The sequence below is a fragment of the Adiantum capillus-veneris genome, chromosome 22 (assembly GCF_014529385.1).
Source record: "Adiantum capillus-veneris isolate H3 chromosome 22, ASM1452938v2, whole genome shotgun sequence".
Taxonomy (NCBI): domain Eukaryota; kingdom Viridiplantae; phylum Streptophyta; class Polypodiopsida; order Polypodiales; family Pteridaceae; genus Adiantum; species Adiantum capillus-veneris.
Window position 1 is genome coordinate 86,883,784 of NC_140952.1, and position 18,363 is coordinate 86,902,146.

Here is an 18,363-nt window from a genome sequence, read left to right on the forward strand (position 1 = left end):
CAGAGATTTCAGAATCGTATCGCATGTCCACTTCCATGCTCCGAGCCATCTCCTCAGCGTAGACCGGCATGGAACTTCTAACCAACAAGAAAATGCATCATCAAGACAAAATACTAAACAAGACATAGAAGCAATATCCATAAACACTAAATACCAATGTTGACATCAAAAGGATAAAAAAACATAAGCAATGTCAATGGCATAGTAAGACATGGGCCTCACTAGTCATCAAAGGGATTGACACGCGATGGCATATCGCCCTCATCATCAATATCTAAGGAGGTGGAGGGGTCCTCTCTGCTCTGCTTTCTACGACAAAGTAATGGTAGCACATATCCTGAAATCAATGGCTCATCAATGTCGAGCGCAACACATGTCCGTCCTGATCCCACACAAGCTGCCAGTGCAGGGGCTGTACCACATCCAAGCTCCAAGCAAATACCTCCACGCCGACAAAGGAGCTCCACAAAGCATGCAACAAAAGAATGGATCCGTTGCAATCCACCTCGCAATGGCTCGCCTGATGATGATCTAGCTTGAGACAGCTCCGGAACATGATGCATCATAAAAGAATCCGATGATTGTATGCCAAGGCGAGAAAATAGAACAGTGCTCTCTGCTACAAAGCACGGTGGATGCATACCTACTCGATGAACCATAAATAGCACAGAGAAAAGACACGGTAACAAAAGAGGCACGGTTAGAGAAAGCAACAACATAAATCATTAGAGTATTAATACAAAGCAAGTGTGTCACCTCAATAGGACTGCCAAAACTCTCAAAATGACCATAGGCTCCATGATGGAGTACTACAATATGTCGATGAACAACCATCTTTACAGCACGACAAAACCTCTCCACCCACCCAATGGCCTCTCCTGTTCAAAGCATTAATTATTACAAACACTTACAATGATTATTACTATCTTATGGCATGATCATAAACAAAAGGATCTCACCCGCCGTAGACACCATGATTAGAAGCCAGCCTGAATCTGCTAGCGTCAAGAATGCTAAATGAACTCCAGCACGCACATGATCCTCACTACAAATTTCCCAGTGAGGTAGAGTAGAGGAGCCTACTAGAGACCCACCAAAGGGGAGATCCAAGAAAATGAAATCAGCAGCCCATGGAACGGCTCTCCCCGTGCGAGTATATAGTGTAGCCTCCGAACGTGCCCGTGAAAGATGCTCATGTACGGGGATCCATATGGAATTCCGGACTCCCGCTCTGAAGTCTGCAGCAATGGCAATGTAGTCCCCCACTATGGCCATGCACCGTGTGTCAACAAAACTGGATATGTTTTGTAGTGGAGACTCCACAAGATAAACAAATGAGATAGTCTTCCTAGCCATGATGGTGCCAGAAGACACTGGAACATCACAACAAGATAAAATTAGTCATCTATGAAGCATATTTTTGGAAAGCATTAACAAAATTTTATAAGACATACCAGGCATTGAGCCCACATCCTCCTCTACGATCGTATCCACAAATGTTTCCTTTTCTTTTTGAGAGTTGCGTGCATCTTAAACAAAACATTTTAAGTCAAAATACTATTAGCTTATGGTTGTTTGGCATGCCAAAGAGTGAAACATACCTGCATGTCTCGCCTCTCGTCTATCTGCTGGTGGATTTTGTATCACAGCATCCCTCGACATCGTGTCATGCTGCTCTCTTTCACGACCAAGAACATGTCCTTTTTCCATATCTATCCACCACGGAAAATTCTCAATCTCCCATGCACTCAAGGTGCGCATACTAGAGGGGTACATGCATGTGTCTTGAGTAGCCATCTGAGTCCACTATCTTGCCAAAAAATGCATGGCAGGCAACACATTCTTGGATACCAAAAACATAAGGAATCTACAATGAACAGCTAACAAGTTACATGAAGCTCATCACATAAACATAACAAATTAATAAAATAGCAATTAATAAATTGTTCACCTGAAAGACAAACGTTGTGCTGCCATTCGTAATGTATCTACCTTCTTCAATGCCTGCTTCTCCACATCCTTCGTCTTTGCTCCAAGAGACACTTCAATTGGAAACAAAAAGGGCCTGGCTTCAAATTTTATATCCTCAAAATAGAATGTGAGGGTAGATTCATGTGGCAAAGGCACAACGCCAGGCACATCCATAAGATCTGACACAATCTGAAATGCTCTTTCAAAGACTCGTGCCAAAAAACCCTCTCTACGAAGCCACCTACAAGTCCAAAAAGAGTGAGAGGAAAAAAAGGACAGTACAATAAATTCAAGATTAATTATCAAGGATCATCTTACATGCGAAAGACGTGATCTCCTTTGTAAGACCATATGCACCCCTTGTAATCTTGTCCGCCTCAAGCAAAGAAATCCAATGAATCTTGTTTTGAACAGGAGCATCTTGGAGTGCTATTGAGTTCAATTTCTCCAATGTAGCCTAGCTATCATTACCCCATTTTAGAGACAAAATCCTTGCTAGAAAATCCGTCCCAAGGTTGGGATCCACAATGTTAAGTAACTGCAATATGAGTATAATAATGACAATTACTCTAATTACATATTGTACCATTCGCCACAAATAAAGAGTAGGTGCAAACAAATAAAGTACCTTCCCAATACGATCTTGATATTTGTGTGTTATCTCTTGGTGAATTCTCTCCTCTTCCTTTTTGAAGTCTTCGTCAGACAAACCATGCTTCACATTCGATATTCTCTTCTCTTTCTCTTTTGTCATTTGAATCTAAAATCCAAAATAAGCAAGACTATATTAATAATCACTCACACCAATGACAAAAGAAAGCAATTTATTTGATTCATACATCATAGACCAATCTGCCAAGGTAACGTCGAGTGAGCGTATACCAAGGCTCGGAACCTTTGGCATACTTTTTCCGTACGGCGGCAATAAGATTTTGATCCTTTTCGGGTAAGCCGTTTAAGTACATCACATGATCCGCCACACAAATGTGTGTGGTATTAACGATCTCATCACGAAGATGAGTGGCAACCAGAGCATGAGTATTCATGTTGCATTGACACATCATGTAAGCATTCAAATATACGATAACTTAAATACTAGCAAAGTTGAACAAGCAAAACACTTACAAGTTCATTCTTTGCAAACTGCTTAGCAACGCAATCTCAGGCACTTTGGTAGGATCTATGATAGTGCACAAAACACGACAATGCTTCTCCTTAGAAGTGGAAAACCTTTCTTTAATTGCCTCTGTACATGCCACAGTACGATGATTCCCTTCCCAAACATAGAACATGTGATTGACAAGATCTTGAAACTTTGGTTTCTTTTTCAATTCACATTCGAATTCATCATTGATCTCATTCCATAGAGGTCCCCATGTTGTTTTGATCTCATCTTGAGTACACACAAAAGTTAAACTTTAAACAAAATCCAAAGAATGTGAACAATGGCAAAAAGATAGAAATTATTGGCATACTTGTCACAAGGCTCTCCTCTCTTTTGCATGTCAATAAAGAGACAATGAAAGCTCCTTTTCTGGCATATAGCCTTCTTTTGCAAAGGCATACTTCAACCCACTAAGATCGTCTCTCAACCCTCTCACCCTTGCATATGGAATCAATCTGCACAAGGGAATAGAGGGACAATCAAAGCAGCTAAATACACGTGTGCTCTCAAGACCCCTATGCATGAAGATTTTTTGTTCATCTTCCATTTTTGCTGCTGCACTAACTTCGTCCCTTATCTCCCATGGGACTATCTGCAACCCATTCTCCTCATGGGCTAGTGTCTCATCTATCTCATGTAAAGATCCCTGCCCCATGTCCATAGATAGAATCTCCTCTTCTTGTGTTTCTAGCTCCTCTACCATGATAGTAGCTGAAACCGAAGAGACTTGGTCACTATTGTCCACATGACCATAAGAGATTTGGTCATTACTCCTCCCTCTCCGGGCCCGACCACGGGATCTAGGGCTGATCCAACGTAAATAAACAATTCAACATTTTTAGTAACCTTCAAAAAGAAATCAGTTGTTGACGGAAGCACATAATGAAACATAAAGTATTGTTATGGAATAACAAAATGAAACAAAATTTAATTTAGAGCACTATTTCAAATACTATGCAGAGCCCATGAGATATATCTCCAACAGATTTTAGAAACCAAGGCTATTTATTTATTCCAACATGATTAAAAAATGTAAAAAATTCATAAAAATATTTAATTACAGATATTTAAAAGTTTAAAACACCTGGCAGGAGGACGCCCTCTTCGATTAGATGTACCATTTTTGCCTACCATCGATTGCCCTTGTCGTGAATTGACCTACACAAGTCAAAGCTAAACTTAAATTTGCAGACATGGCATAAGTAGCTCTACATTTAAAATTAAGTTGTATTAGCAAAAAAATAAACAAAATGCACAATCTCTAGTTGATTGGACATAATGACACATCATTCAACACCATTCGGTGGGAAGCAATTGGCTAAGCAAGCCAACCACGGGAAAATTTCAAGCCTGTTGATAGGGCCGCACGCCGGCGTTCGGTCATTGCGACAGTATTTTCCTCTATTTTAGCCTGGAGTTTCTCCTTTTCCCCTTGCGCTTAGCATGAATTTTGGAAATTGAAAATGACAAGAAATTAAGCTGACACACATTTTTTTCGAACACTTGAGGGTACCTCTCTCTCTCTCTCTCTCCCTCCCCCTCTCATTTTCAGAAGCTTGAAATACTGTCAACCAGTGTTCGAAAAAATTCATTTTCACACTATTTTTCATGCATTTTAAGCGGAATTTTCTCCTTCTTGCCCTCCCCTCAACCGGCTACTTTGATTTTGCAACCAGCTCAGGGCAGTTGAGGTACACTTTTCCCGAACGCTGCCAGTGTTAATATCCTTGAGAGGAAATGCAACCAAGGCATGCTATGGTATTTAAGTGACCCATGCTATGGTATTTAAGTGACCCATTACTATGGTATTTAACTATTAATAAAAACGTACCCGTCTATGTTAGGCAGCGCAAGCAGACTCTGTGGAAGCTGAAAAATCTGTGTGGCAGCTCCAACGCAGCAGGGCTGGAAACTCGGAGCTCGACGGTAGCAAGGCTGGAAACTGCGAGTTGTAAATTGCGAGCTGGAAACTGCGAGCTACCACAACGAGCGCGCGCTACTTGCAGCAGAGAAGAAACTACGCCTGTGTCCCTGCGCGTCTCCATCAATGGCTCTCTGTGTCGTGCGCCTGTGTCTCGACAAAAACGTTTTTGTTTAAAAACTTGTTAAACCTACAAATGAGAACACTTCAGTGAAATGGTCTTAGTTTTGGGTTTTACACGAAATTACCATGGAGTTAAATGGTCTCAAGTTACCAAAATTCTGTCTTCACTTAGTCTTTTTTCGCCGATGGCTTAGTCTTGTCTTTTTTCGCCGATGGCGCGAGACTGTGTAGGTTAGGTTTGGGTGGCTTTAGCGTACAAGGAATTGTTATTGACAGGTGTTGTGAGCTGGGAAATTGGCTTGATGAGCTTGCGGGAGTTGGTTCGATCAGGGCTACTTACTGTTTGTACTAAGGAGGTCTCGAAGGTGCGATTACACTAAATATAAATTTTTTTTGAGCTCTACGAGTTACTCATTACTATTCTCTGCTTCAATTTTGATTTATATAAAATTCTATAAAAAAACTATCAAATATTCAAAGTTCTTTAAAGACCTCCAATAATTTTTCATAAATGTCGTAAATGTTGCTCGGATTTTAAAAACTTTCCCAGACATCGTGGTGATTGTCTATCATGATTCATAAGAAGAGTCCTGAGTTAATTTGAAGTAAAAAACGCCCAACTCGAACGTGACATGAAAAAATGGAATTTTACATGATTGATAGGAGACGTTCTTGAATGCTCGACGGCTACGACGTCTTCACCATCACACATTGCAGTTAAATCAATTAACTTTGGTCTTTTTCAATTTTCCCACTTTGGTTAATGTTTGTACTACCCAGCATCATAACCCAATTAGCCCACAGTTCTTGAGCAGTAATCCTATTGCTCCATCTTTCATTAAAATAGTTTTATGTAATGCCTAGGCATATCACTATCTATGGACCGCAAGGTGGCCAAAAGCTTGTTCTTATGTTTGAAGGTAGCACATATGCCATGCCAGTAGCTTCTGTGAGACAACATTTTGAATTAACTATTGCCTTTAATTTGCATCCCTTAACTTTAAGTGGCGACCAGTTAAAGATGGAAGTAATTGAAACTTCTAATGGTGATGAGGTTTTCCTTCTAAATCACGATCAGTGTCAGTTTTTCAAGGTTCGCATTGCTTCAAATCAAACAACTGCACATGGCAGTAGAATCAAGTTTGCACCAACAATAGTTGATTTGGAATCTGATGAGTTTGAGAAGCTTGGTTCTTCTAGCGTGCTTGAAATCATACGTTCAATGCCTTTGCAAAGCAATCTTTATCTAGCACTAAAACAAGCAAGGAATATCATTCAAGTTCAAGAGCTGCCTGTGCATTACGATGGCTATGTTGCGTTTGAGTTGCCACCTTCTAGTGCAGCCAGTGGAATGACAGGGATGGAGCAAAGAAATGATAGTCACATGTGGACAGAATATGTCACTTGCAGCAGTGACACTTTTCCAGGCATTGTTCGGTTCAGTCAATGCTCAGGTCACTTGTGCTGTCATAACATTGACTATCCATATTATCTAAGGACTATATTATATAATGAGGTTCATTGGCGTGGTCACCTTTCAAAGTCTTCCCCACAAGGCATTCTTACACCTGACTATGGCACCTTGATATGCAGTCATTGCTCTCAAATGCCTGAATGTGTGGCCATATGTCCTGCAGTTATTTATTATTGTATGCCAAGAGATAAGCAAAGATGGACCCGATGCGTGCTACATTTAGGTGAGCATCACCATCCATGTGGAGCAGGAAGGTCCAGATCAAATGAAGAAAAAGTTGCATCGGTTCTACAAACTCGTGCTTTTGCAGATCCATTTACCACTGCAAAGCAGTTGGAGCGTACAATTGCTCAAGATTTTATAATGAAAAAACTTGTCATGGAGAATGTTGAGAACACCAAATGTATTGAAGACGGTGAGTTTGCCGAATTTCTTGACACAATCACACCTTTGTCAAACAAGCGAATGATTGAGAGAAGCTTGGAATGTGCCAAACGATCAAAAAACATAAGTGCAAAAGGTTTGGAAGCTGTGCTTGATCTAAAGAGCAAGAGTAGGTATCCATACATTCACGATGTTCTTTTTCCTGGCCAACTTGGAGATGGACAACAACCACATGTATTTAAAATGTCAACCATTGGTCTGGGAAGTGGGGTTGATCTAGTTAATCGAATGCGCCCGGGTGGAAACTTGGAACACATGTGGGTGCACTTTGATCATGTGCATCGTGTGCATGGATGGCCAACAATGTCTGCACATGTTTATGATCCATTTGTTTCTGAACTTCTGACAATTGCAACATGTGAATTTACTGTGGAGAATAAGTTTGCACAAATAGAGTTTTGGAGGATGCTCAATAAGGTGGTTGAAGTCCAAGGGTATGATAAGCCCGAGTTTAGAGGTTTCATGGCTGATGAAGCAAATGCAAATTGGATAGCAGTCAGAACCGTTTATTTTGGAGGTCCCAATATGGCTATGCCTGCCAAGGAACGATCATGTGTGTTCCATTGGGAGAAATCCATGATCCGTCATACTGTGAAGTGCATTAAGCCTTCCTCCCAAGAAGAACACAAGATTAAATGCCGCAATTGGCGAATCGCATCATCAGAGAATCAAGCAGAAATCTGCAAGGAAGAAATTCGTCGCTATTGGAGAGCTGGGCATGCTATTGATGGAGAGGTTTCATGTCTAGAGACTTGGTTGGCTTGGTGGGATGTCAGAGTTTCACATTGGGGAGGACGATTTGTTATGCAAGATGAGTCTGGAATTTTTATCCCTAACACTAACTTGTCTGAGAGCAAACATGCTAACATGCGGGCATGCTTTGGTTTCAAAGAAAAAATTAGTTTGTATGAAGCTGCAGGGGCAGACATGGCAATGGCAGTGCTACAAAGTGTAAAGTATAATGCTTACCTTAAAGGTGCAAAGACATGCAGTGGTCCGGGTATACAAGACCTTACCCAGAGATTCTTTAATCGATCATCCACAGCTTCGGGTGCTACAAAATTGGTCAATCTTGCTCACTCTTCGATGAAAGAAATGGTTTGCAAAGTCCAGAGATGAATAGGTCATATAGAAGGGAGAAGAGTGTGAAGAAAAAGAGGTCAATCTTTGTGGATGGTGGTGTTGTGCTAGAGGAGGATAGCCACAGACCTGATTTTGTTACAGTTACTGAACACATTAGTGGAAAAAGACATTCAAATGTACAAGGGGATACAAAATATTGGCCAGAGGTGAAAGTTGCAAAGACGGTATGGGCGATTAGGAGAACTGAACCCGGACGTAAGATGACATGTTTTGGGATTTTGCAGGATCAAATAGAGAGATGTGGAAGATTCATTAATGAAGGCTCTAATGACATTAAGAGAGGGGTTGCAGCACCTTGTTTTTGGGGTCGGAGAAAATATCCCTCATTTGGGTCAAATCATGGGGGGATAGTAGAGGGTTATATTTGGTTTTGCAATGCTAGTAATTTGCACACATGGAAAATTCATGACATGGTGGTGGGACCACCCGGACCTGCACCAGGCGTTTGGAGTGTCGTTGAGGGCACTAATCTTGTGCCATATGAGTCAGAACAACTACAAGCTAATGGATTTGTGCTTCATCAGCAACGCACAAGGTGTAGTTCTGAATGGGGGGATTCGAGATGCAAATAGAGTTCCGAGTGCCTTTCGACCAAGATATAGGGATGGCAAGGTTGTCAAGTGGCGATCCAAATTAACAAAGGAATTTCAGACGAGAATTGATTTGGGGACATGCTTGGTGGAAGAATTGATTAAAGAAGTTATTATTGTGTGCAATGAAACACATGTTTTCTATGTTGGCACAGAGGGCTCAAGGATAAAGGGAGTTTCATACTCTGTGACATTATCAGATTTTCCAAGGTGCACTTGTGAAGATTTTCAGAAGAGAGAGTCCAAGAGGCTAACATATGTGCCATGCAAGCATATATACTATGTGTTTCTTCATGTTCTTTGTTTGGACTCTCATGCCCATGAGTTCATGCACCAAGCGGCTTTGACAAAGGTAGAGCTCTTTCAAGCTCTCGGTGGAGTACGACCGAACATGCAACAGTAGATCAAGTTTTCTGCTCTAAAGTTTTTGTATGTCATTGTGGGTTTTTTGTCAATCTATGATGGCCCCTATAGCCGTGCCTTTGGGTGTGAAGGTTTTGCACTTTATGTGTTTTGTGGTCCTATGATGAGCCTTGTTGTGCGAGAGAATATCTAAGGTTTTGAGCAAGTTTTTGAGTATGTACCAATGAATTAGATGTGGGTGTATGGTTCTTTTCTTTGAAAAAATTAAGATATGACTGATTCATTTTACTACTCTATGTTCAACATCTGAACTATTGCAATATTGATATGCTCTTTTCTATTGTATATATTAGCTCAGTTTCCTATTCGCTCGGAAGTATTTGCTCGGGGTTAGGGATCCCTCTTCTTCTTCAAGCCATTTGCATCTGTCTACAAGCTCTTTCATTTCAGCATATAGCTGCTCCACTTTGCTAGCCATCTTTATGTACTCTCACCCCGGCTTGTTCGCGTAGGGTTCACCAAAAATATGTCGAGAAATTTGCGGTCTTGCCGGGAAAGCACCGGGCTTATGGCTGTGAGAGTTTGTGAGAGAACTAAAAAAAACTATATGAAGGAGTTAAACCATAGATACCATGAAGACTAGGGTTTGGACGGAAGTGCAATCAAAGAAGTCCCACTCTTTCTCTCTTACACTCACACACACAAAGAAAGAACACAAAAGAGAATGTCAAAATAACACAAAGATGAAAACATCAAGGTTGTGGTCATATCGTATCATGGGTAGTATGAAAGGGTTAATAGATGAGTTAATGGCATTCAACCTTGGCTGACCAAATAGGCTACGAATTGTTCTTTGGAATTGTAGTTTTGTGCTTACCATAATATATATATTTTGTCTAGTGATTGGGATTAACTGTGTATACAAATCCTCTTGGTTCATAGCAAGATAACTACGCTTACGTCAAAAGAAAAGTTATAGTCTATGAGAGGTAGTATAATGGGATCCGGTGATAGAAGTATTTCATTGAGCCTTTCTGGGGCAAAGAGAAACACTATGCGTTGTTGAAAGTGTATTTTACGGCTAATCCATACGTTAATTCCAATAGATTGTACAGAGTGAAAGCGATAGAAATTATCATCATGTGGATTATTCATCTAGGATAACTCTAGTATGTGTAAAATGTAGATATGAGAGAAGAGAAGGGAAGAGAAGAGAAGAGAGTTTCCCTCCCAAGCCCTATTCTTGCCCGTAGGCAATAAGGATACTGTGGGGAGAGATGTACCTGTAGCAAGGAGAACCTAAAATTTGTAGAGAGGATGAATTACTAAGAGTGAGAGAGATAGATTTGGTTAAGGAGATGATATTAGATATATATATATATATATGTTGGATTAGAGATGAAAAAGAAAACAACAAGAAATCAAGAAAACATCAATGTAGAACACATCTTACTTGACAAACCCTTCGACACCATCATTGATGGAGAGAGAAGAAGAGGGGAGAATTCAACGTTGATTGATACGCCAAGTTCAAGATCTTCTTTGACTAAATTTGATCTTCCAAGGATAGCGTACAAGAATGGCTAGTCTTCCTCTAGGAGAAAGTGTAGGCTTGGGCTTATGTTAATGGCTAAGTACAATTAGGCATTACTACTCCCTCAAGAATTCCTCTCATCAATGGCTTGAATGCTTGAGTTCCTTTCAAGGAATAAGAGGTCCCCTTTTATAGGTGAAGGGAACTCCCAAGGGTTTACACAAGAAGAGAGGAGCCAGTGTGAATAGAAATTGGAAAAGTTGGAAATGAGCTGTCCCTACATGATGTGGGCAGACTCGGGTCTAGTATTTTGATCATATCTCCTCAACCGTGGCTCCAAATAAAAAATTAAAAATATGGGCAGAAACTTCAGCTCATTAGCTACGATTTTTATTGCAAAATAGTTTTCCAATTCGGATTGGAACCTTGTGCAAAAAAATCATCAAAATAGGGTCCATTTCTGACAGCAAAAGTCTTCCTGTGGTCCCCTTAGCCTAGACTTTCATTTGATTCCAATGGACACCTCATGCCATATGAAAGCATGACATTGCTCCTTGAAAAAAAATTTTAATCATGCTTACAATAATGCATTAAAATAAGGATATCTTTTAAATCATGCCACCTAGTGTCTCACTAGGATTTGATTCCCTCCTAGTAGCTATTTAAAAAGAAATATAAGAAAAATATGAAAAATACATAGAATATATATATATTGGAGTTTACCCTAGATATAGGATCTAGCTAGGGTGTGAGATGATAATGAGATAGCAGAAATAAAGAATCAATGCTTTTTGCCCAAGTTAAAGAGGCGGAGCTATTGATGCTTTTTCCATAGTATTTTCTGATGGTAAATTAAGAATAGGTTACCCTTGAGAAAAATAATAGGATGAGATAGAAGGCTTATTATTATACTTAAATATACATATGTACATTATAGGAAATATAATTATGTATCTAAAAAATTACAAGATAGATCTTGTAGCATGCGTTCCCACTATGTACGTGTCACAACATGACAGCGTCATCACAACAAGGGTTCAAATGAAAGCAAGCTTCAAACCAAGCACTAGACAATGGGAATCCCCCTCATCGTCATCATGAACATGAAAAATTTTCCTTTAATTTTTTAAAAATCTAAAAAAAAACATAATACTAGTTACTACTGTATTTTGATTGCATGAGTCTCATAACTTTTGACCTATTGTTGTCGGTCATGTGGGAAACTCTAAAAGAGGGAGAGGGGTGGATCTTCATTATCAATCATTGAGGGCCATACCTCCCCTTACGCATACAAAGTCTCTCTCTCTCTCTCTCTCTCTCTCTCTCTCTCTCTCTCTCTCTCTCTCTCTCTCTCTCTCTCTCTCGGAGAATGAGCACCTCAAGAAGGTTCTTGAAATGCAAACAACACGCTTGATGCATCTTGAGAATGAAGTTCAAGAATGTAAACGCTCTCTTGTGGACATGAATGTAGTGAAAGAGCGCTTGAGCAAAGTTGAGAGTGATCATGTATTGAAAGAGGAAACGATAGATACAATACGACATGATGTATGTGAGATGAGAAATGCATCCAAATCATGGGCTGATATATGTAAGGATAATGTGGTTTCTACATCTCCTATCACGCAAGCCGTTGTCCAAGCAAAGAATGTAGAGAATGTGGACACTCAAGAATTGCAAGAACGACAAAAACGCTCAAAGAACATCGTCATTCGTGGAATCAAGGAGGAAAGCATGGAAACACCCCAATCTCTTGCGGTTGCTATTGAAGAGTTTTTTGCTACACACTTTGGCATGTCAGGAATCATGGCTTATGGTGCACATCGAGTTGGAAAACAAGGAGTCCCTCGCTCGGGAGAAAGACCTATTGTATGTACCATGGCTGATGAGGTAAAGAGAAAGATCATCCTTGACAATGGTTGGATCTACCTCAAAGGAACGGGTTGTAATGTATATGAGGATCGCACTCTTATGCAACAAAATGTACGTCGCAAAGCATACGAGGAAAGAAGCAAGAAGGTTAAGGTATCATCTCAAGAAGAAAAGTCACTTGAGGAGGATGCAAGTCCACCCAACAAATAGGGACACATGATCTATGAGACCAACTCACGCTTGCGAATAAGCTTTTGGAATTGTAACGGGTATCCATGGAATGCGGGAATTGGCATTGATGAGCTTACCAATGACTCCGATGTGATACTTCTTGTCGAAACATGGGAGCATGATGCGCAACGAATTCTTGGATTTGACAAATACGATGTACATTCTTTGATGTGGGCCGAAAATGCAAAGCAACGAAGAGGCCAAGGAGGCGTAGCATGTATGACCAAAAAGGGTTTGAAAGATGTTTCCATTGTCAAAGAAGATAAGTATAAATGCTACTTATGGTTGAAAATCAGCCCACCAAATGGTCAAGTCATGTTTGTGGCCGGCTGCTACATTCCTCACTATGACTCCAACTTTTATGCTCGCTTGAATATGGATAGAGGTCAGCCCTTTGTTGAACTAGAGGAAGACATTGCTCATTACAAGGATCAAGGTGAAGTCATTGTTTTTGGAGACATGAATGCTCGCACAAATATGTTACAACACGACACACAACAAGTCGACATGCCGCATGTATCAAGAAGAGTGGATGACTCATACATGTATAATCGAAGTTCTAATGATGCAAAAGAAGTGGATCACTATGGAAAGTCACTTCTACATATGTGCAATAGTACCGGAATGCTCATTGCAAATGGTGTATCTCTATGGCAAGGCACCAATGACTTTACATGTAGAAAGCACAATGGTGCTAGCGTGATTGACTATATGTTGTTCTCAGAAGCCACTCTAGAATGCATACAAAGCTTTACACTTGGTGAATGGAATCCGGAATCGGATCATAGGATGTTATGTATTGACCTCAAGTGTGGTAAACGGCCCGAGCATGTAGCCTCCAATCATGATGTGAATCATTTGTACCTACGTCTAGACTTCAAACGAGCACTTATATATGCTGATATGGTGGACCAAATGTTAAGCATGATAGAGCATCAAGGGAGCCCAACATTAGAATGCAAGTGGAAAGTTTTCAAAGAAGTAATTTTCTCTTGTGCGAAGGAATGCTTTTCGGTGAAACACATGTCTTGCAAAAGGTCTAAGAAGGGTAGCACCAAGAAGAAATGGTTTGACATGGAATGTAGTCAAGCCCGAAAACACTTGCTAAGATTGGATGCAATCAAAGACAAGGAAGTTTACTTGGAATGTTCACACACATACAAAGCACTTGTTCAAAAGAAGAGGAGAAGGTGGGAAGTCGAAAAACAACTTCTTTTAGCACAAGAGAAAGCACATGCATGTGGCAAGTTTTGGCAAAATCTAAAAAGCAAGCGCGTTGAGAGCTTTGGTGACTTGACTCTTGAGGATATGTATATGCATTGTAAGAACCTCTATGAGCAACCCAATGTTGATAAGATGGAGGGTTGTAGCTCCCTTCCATTTATGTCTCCCTTCTTTACCATTGAAGATGTATGCCGCGCGCTTGAGAAACTTGCTACTCGCAAGGCAGGTGACCTTCAAGGTGTCAAGGCTGAAATGATTAAATGGACAAGCAAGAAAACACGATATTGGATATGCGATATGTTTAACCTTGCACTTCAGTATGGCATGCCTCATGATTGGAGTGCAAATTGGATCAAACCTTTGCACAAAGGAGGAGATGTAAACAATGTGAACAACTATCGCACTATAATGGTTGGTTCTTTGATGGCAAAGTTATTTGGATGTATCATGGAGATGAAGATAAGTGAATGGGCTGAAAAGAATGGCAAACGTGCGCTTGGCCAAGCAGGTTTTCGAAAGCATCATAGCACTATTGATCACCTTGTCACTCTTCGAGTTCTTATGGAAGCGTCTCGATTGAAAGGAAAAAAGTTGTATTGTTGCTTTGTGGATTTCATGAAAGCTTTTGACATGGTACCGCGAGGAAATCTTTGGAGACGTATGCAAAGCCTTCAAGTGCCGAGAGAATTTATGCATGCAGTCTTTCGCATCTACCAAAAAGTGATATGTCGATTACGTATGGGAGATGGAATTTCAGAATTTTTTGCAAGCACTATTGGTGTCAAACAAGGATGCCCACTTTCCCCAACCCTCTTTGGGCTACTCATTGATGAATTGGAATACATGGTTCTTGATTTTATGCAGCAAGAAGGCATAGAAGAGGTTAAGATTGGAAATGCGGTGATCATGCTTTTGCTTTATGCCGATGATGTAGTGCTCTTGGCACATACCTTAGAAGATGCACAAAAGCTTATGAGTGTCTTGGAACGCTTTTGCCTACATAGCGGGCTGATCGTGAATGGATCCAAAACCAAGGTTATGCTTGTAAAGACCCTCAATGACGAAAATCCATGCATTGTATACAACAATGAGAAACTTGAAGTGGTAGATCACTTCAAGTACCTTGGCCTTGAGGTTCCATCCAATCATAAATGGAAGGATTGTGCAATGCGTCGCTTGGAAGCCGGAAAGAGGGCTTATTATGCATTTGAGAACATGTGCAATGCAGGAGAGATCAAGTGTTGGGCTCTCAAAAAGTACCTCTTTGACACATTGGTGACACCGGTGCTTCTTTATGGAGTGGAGGTGTGGGGTGGAAGCATCGGGAAGTCTACTTGGAAAGAGTTTGAGAATATCCAAAAGCGTTTTCTCACCAACTTTCTCCAAGTCAAGACACAAACACCCTACATGCTCTTACTTCTTGAGTCCGGATCGCTTCCCATTGAGGTCTTGGGCATGGAAAGGGTTGTGGAGTACATGCGTAAGACACAACGTAGCCCTTTGCATCGACTTCCTAGAATCGCATATGAAGCAAGTCAAAAGGTTCAAAAGACATGCAAGAGCAAAATACTAAGTTCGGGGTGGATGCTTGATATCAAGAAATGGTTTGGAAGATGGGATGCATGTCACTTGGTCAAGGATGTGTCGATCGACTCCCAAGTTAATGAGGCCTTCTTACAACGCCAATGTATCATGGCTTGGGAGAAATCCGGAGGTTCTCGCTTCAGCCATTACACCACACACGTTGCCCCAAACTACAAATCTCTCTTCTTCTCGGAACGAGGTAACCGAACCCATTCCTACATCCTTGAGCCCATCCCGTTGAGTGCGATCCGCACCATTGCCTCCATTCGTCTTAGCTCCCATTCTCTACGCTGTGAGACAGGACGTGGGGGCACTGGCGAGGAGTGTCATCGACTTTGCACCTTATGCCCTCGTCAAGTGCGAGAGAGTGAGTACCACACACTACTTGAGTGCTCAGCTTTTGACCACATTAGGTCCTCTTTTCCCCATATATTCAGCCATGAGCTCTCCCTACATACCTTCCTCTCCCAACCACGATGTGGACTCTCTATTGCGACGCTCATTTCAGCCATTTTTGAGCATCGAGAGTCACTTATGAACTCCACTCACACCACGTGACATGTTCATTTGGTCCCATAGGTCATATTTGACCTCCCAGGACGATAATAGAACTATCTATCTATCTATCTCTCTCTCTCTCTCTCTCTCTCTCTCTCTCTCTCTCTCTCTCTCTCTCTCTCTCTCTCTCTCTCTCTCTCTCTCTCTGCATTCTCGCCTTTCTTTATCTCTCTTGTCAAATAGTAACGGATGGAAGGAAGAAGCATGAGCTTATTAGCACTTGTAGTTTCCAAGGCATACCAAAAGATAGGGGTTGGGTTAGTGCTATGGGATCCGTAGATAGAGGGTTTTCTCCATATAGTTGCACGCAGGTGACATCCCTCCTCAATAAAAGTGAATCCCTTGGGAATGGGACCCTCTTGAGATCATAGCCCATACTGCAATGGATCCTCTTCACATGTGGTATTCATATAGGCCATATTTCCTTCACACTTTATTTCTACCATCACACCCCCAGGGGGTTCACTATGTGTAAAACTACCATATCACGTGCGTTCAAGACATGTTTGTAAAACCCCTTATCTGTGAATTTTGTTAAGAATATAATGTACCCTTGTCTTTTAAAATTTGTAAGTTTTTTTCAAATTTGAAAAAATAATGCCCTCAGTACAATATAACATCAAGATATCAACGCAGTATATAGCGACAGCCATACCTTTCCACACGGTTATCAACATACTTGCAGCCCATCGATATATGCGTCGGAATATCCGTCAATATACGCGTGGAAATACGCGTGGCAAGTCATACCTTTCCACGCGTATATCGACGGATATTACCACTAGTATATCGACGCAGATTTCGATGCAAAAAATTGGGGGGAAAAAAAGGAAAATCCGCGCGCAGGCTGCCATTTTGGGCCTGTGACACGCTCATATCACTTGGCCGAAACCTGCTGTGTAGGTATTATGAAACTCTCCCCCCCAACCCTCTCTCTCTCTCTCTCTCTCTCTCTCTCTCTCTCTCTCTCTACATCGTGTGTGTGTGTGTGTGTGTGTGTGTAGGAAAGAGAGAGAGAGAGAGAGAGAGAGAGAGAGAGAGAGAGAGAGAGAGAGAGAGAGAGAGAGAGAGAGAATGTGTGTGTGTGTAGGAAAGAGAGAGAGAGAGAGAGAGAGAAACGTGTGTGTAGGAAACTAAAGAGAGAGAGAGAGAGAGAGAGAGAGAAATGTGTGTGTGTGTGTGTGTAAATAAGAAATTAAAAAGCTAGAGAGAGAGAGATGTGTGTGTGTAGGAAATTAAAGAGAGAGAGAGAGAGAGAGAGAGTGAGAAATGTATGCGTAGGAAATTAAAATTAAAGAGAGAGAGAGAGAGAGAGAGAGAGAGAACGTATGCGTAGGAAATTAAAATGAAAGAAAGAGAAATTAAAGAGAGAAATGAAAATGAAATGTTATATTAACGTCTTCAAAAGGCCAAAGTGACCTATGACACCAGAAAGTTACAATGTGGTGGATCTGATACAAAGTCAGAGTAACAAGATGACAAAATGACAAAATAAAATAGTATGGAATCCTAAACTGATGGGTGTGGACTAAGCAGCTAAAACAGCTAGCTGGGATAGGTAGATCATAGGAGATCCAGCATCAGTCCTCGCTGGCGGATCTCATCAATCTCCTCCATGGTGAGTAGTCTGACCGGGCGTTGTGCATGTCGAGCCAAAGTGACCTGGATCCTCTGATGCAGCCTCTGTCAATGTTGTGTAGTACTCCGCAATCCGTGGGCGTCTGGATCTCCCTAGCTTAGTCGCTCGTTCGATCAGTATGCCTCTAGTGTAAAGCGACGAGCTCTGCTGTGGTAGAGAGAGAGAGAGAGAGAGAGAGAGAGAGAGAGAGAGAGATGTTCGTATAAATTAAAGAGAGAGAGAGAGAGAGAGAGAGAGAAATAAAGAGTAATATATATATATATTGATAGCCGTTTTTCGGCTCTTTGTAATTGCCACAGTGAGTTACCTCACCCTACCAAAATCACCCAAACACTGTGGCTATCCCTACCATTTCACTGTACATAGGCGTGCGTGAGTCACGGGACTTTTCCCATATCTTCTTAAAAAACCCTCAATTAGCTAGTCATTGGGCTAGTTGAGCCAAAAAAATAAAAAATAAAATAAAAAATATAAGTATATTATGGCCCATGCGTATGTAAATATTTCTTTGTATATAGGGCCTAAATAAA

General features: G+C 41.0%; 1 pseudogene; it reads right to left on the reverse strand.

Annotated features, from left to right (window-relative positions):
* Positions 1-221: 221 nt before the first annotated feature.
* On the reverse strand, positions 222-4,270 carry LOC147429725 (uncharacterized; annotated as a pseudogene).
* Between the last annotated feature and the right edge of the window lie 14,093 nt (positions 4,271-18,363).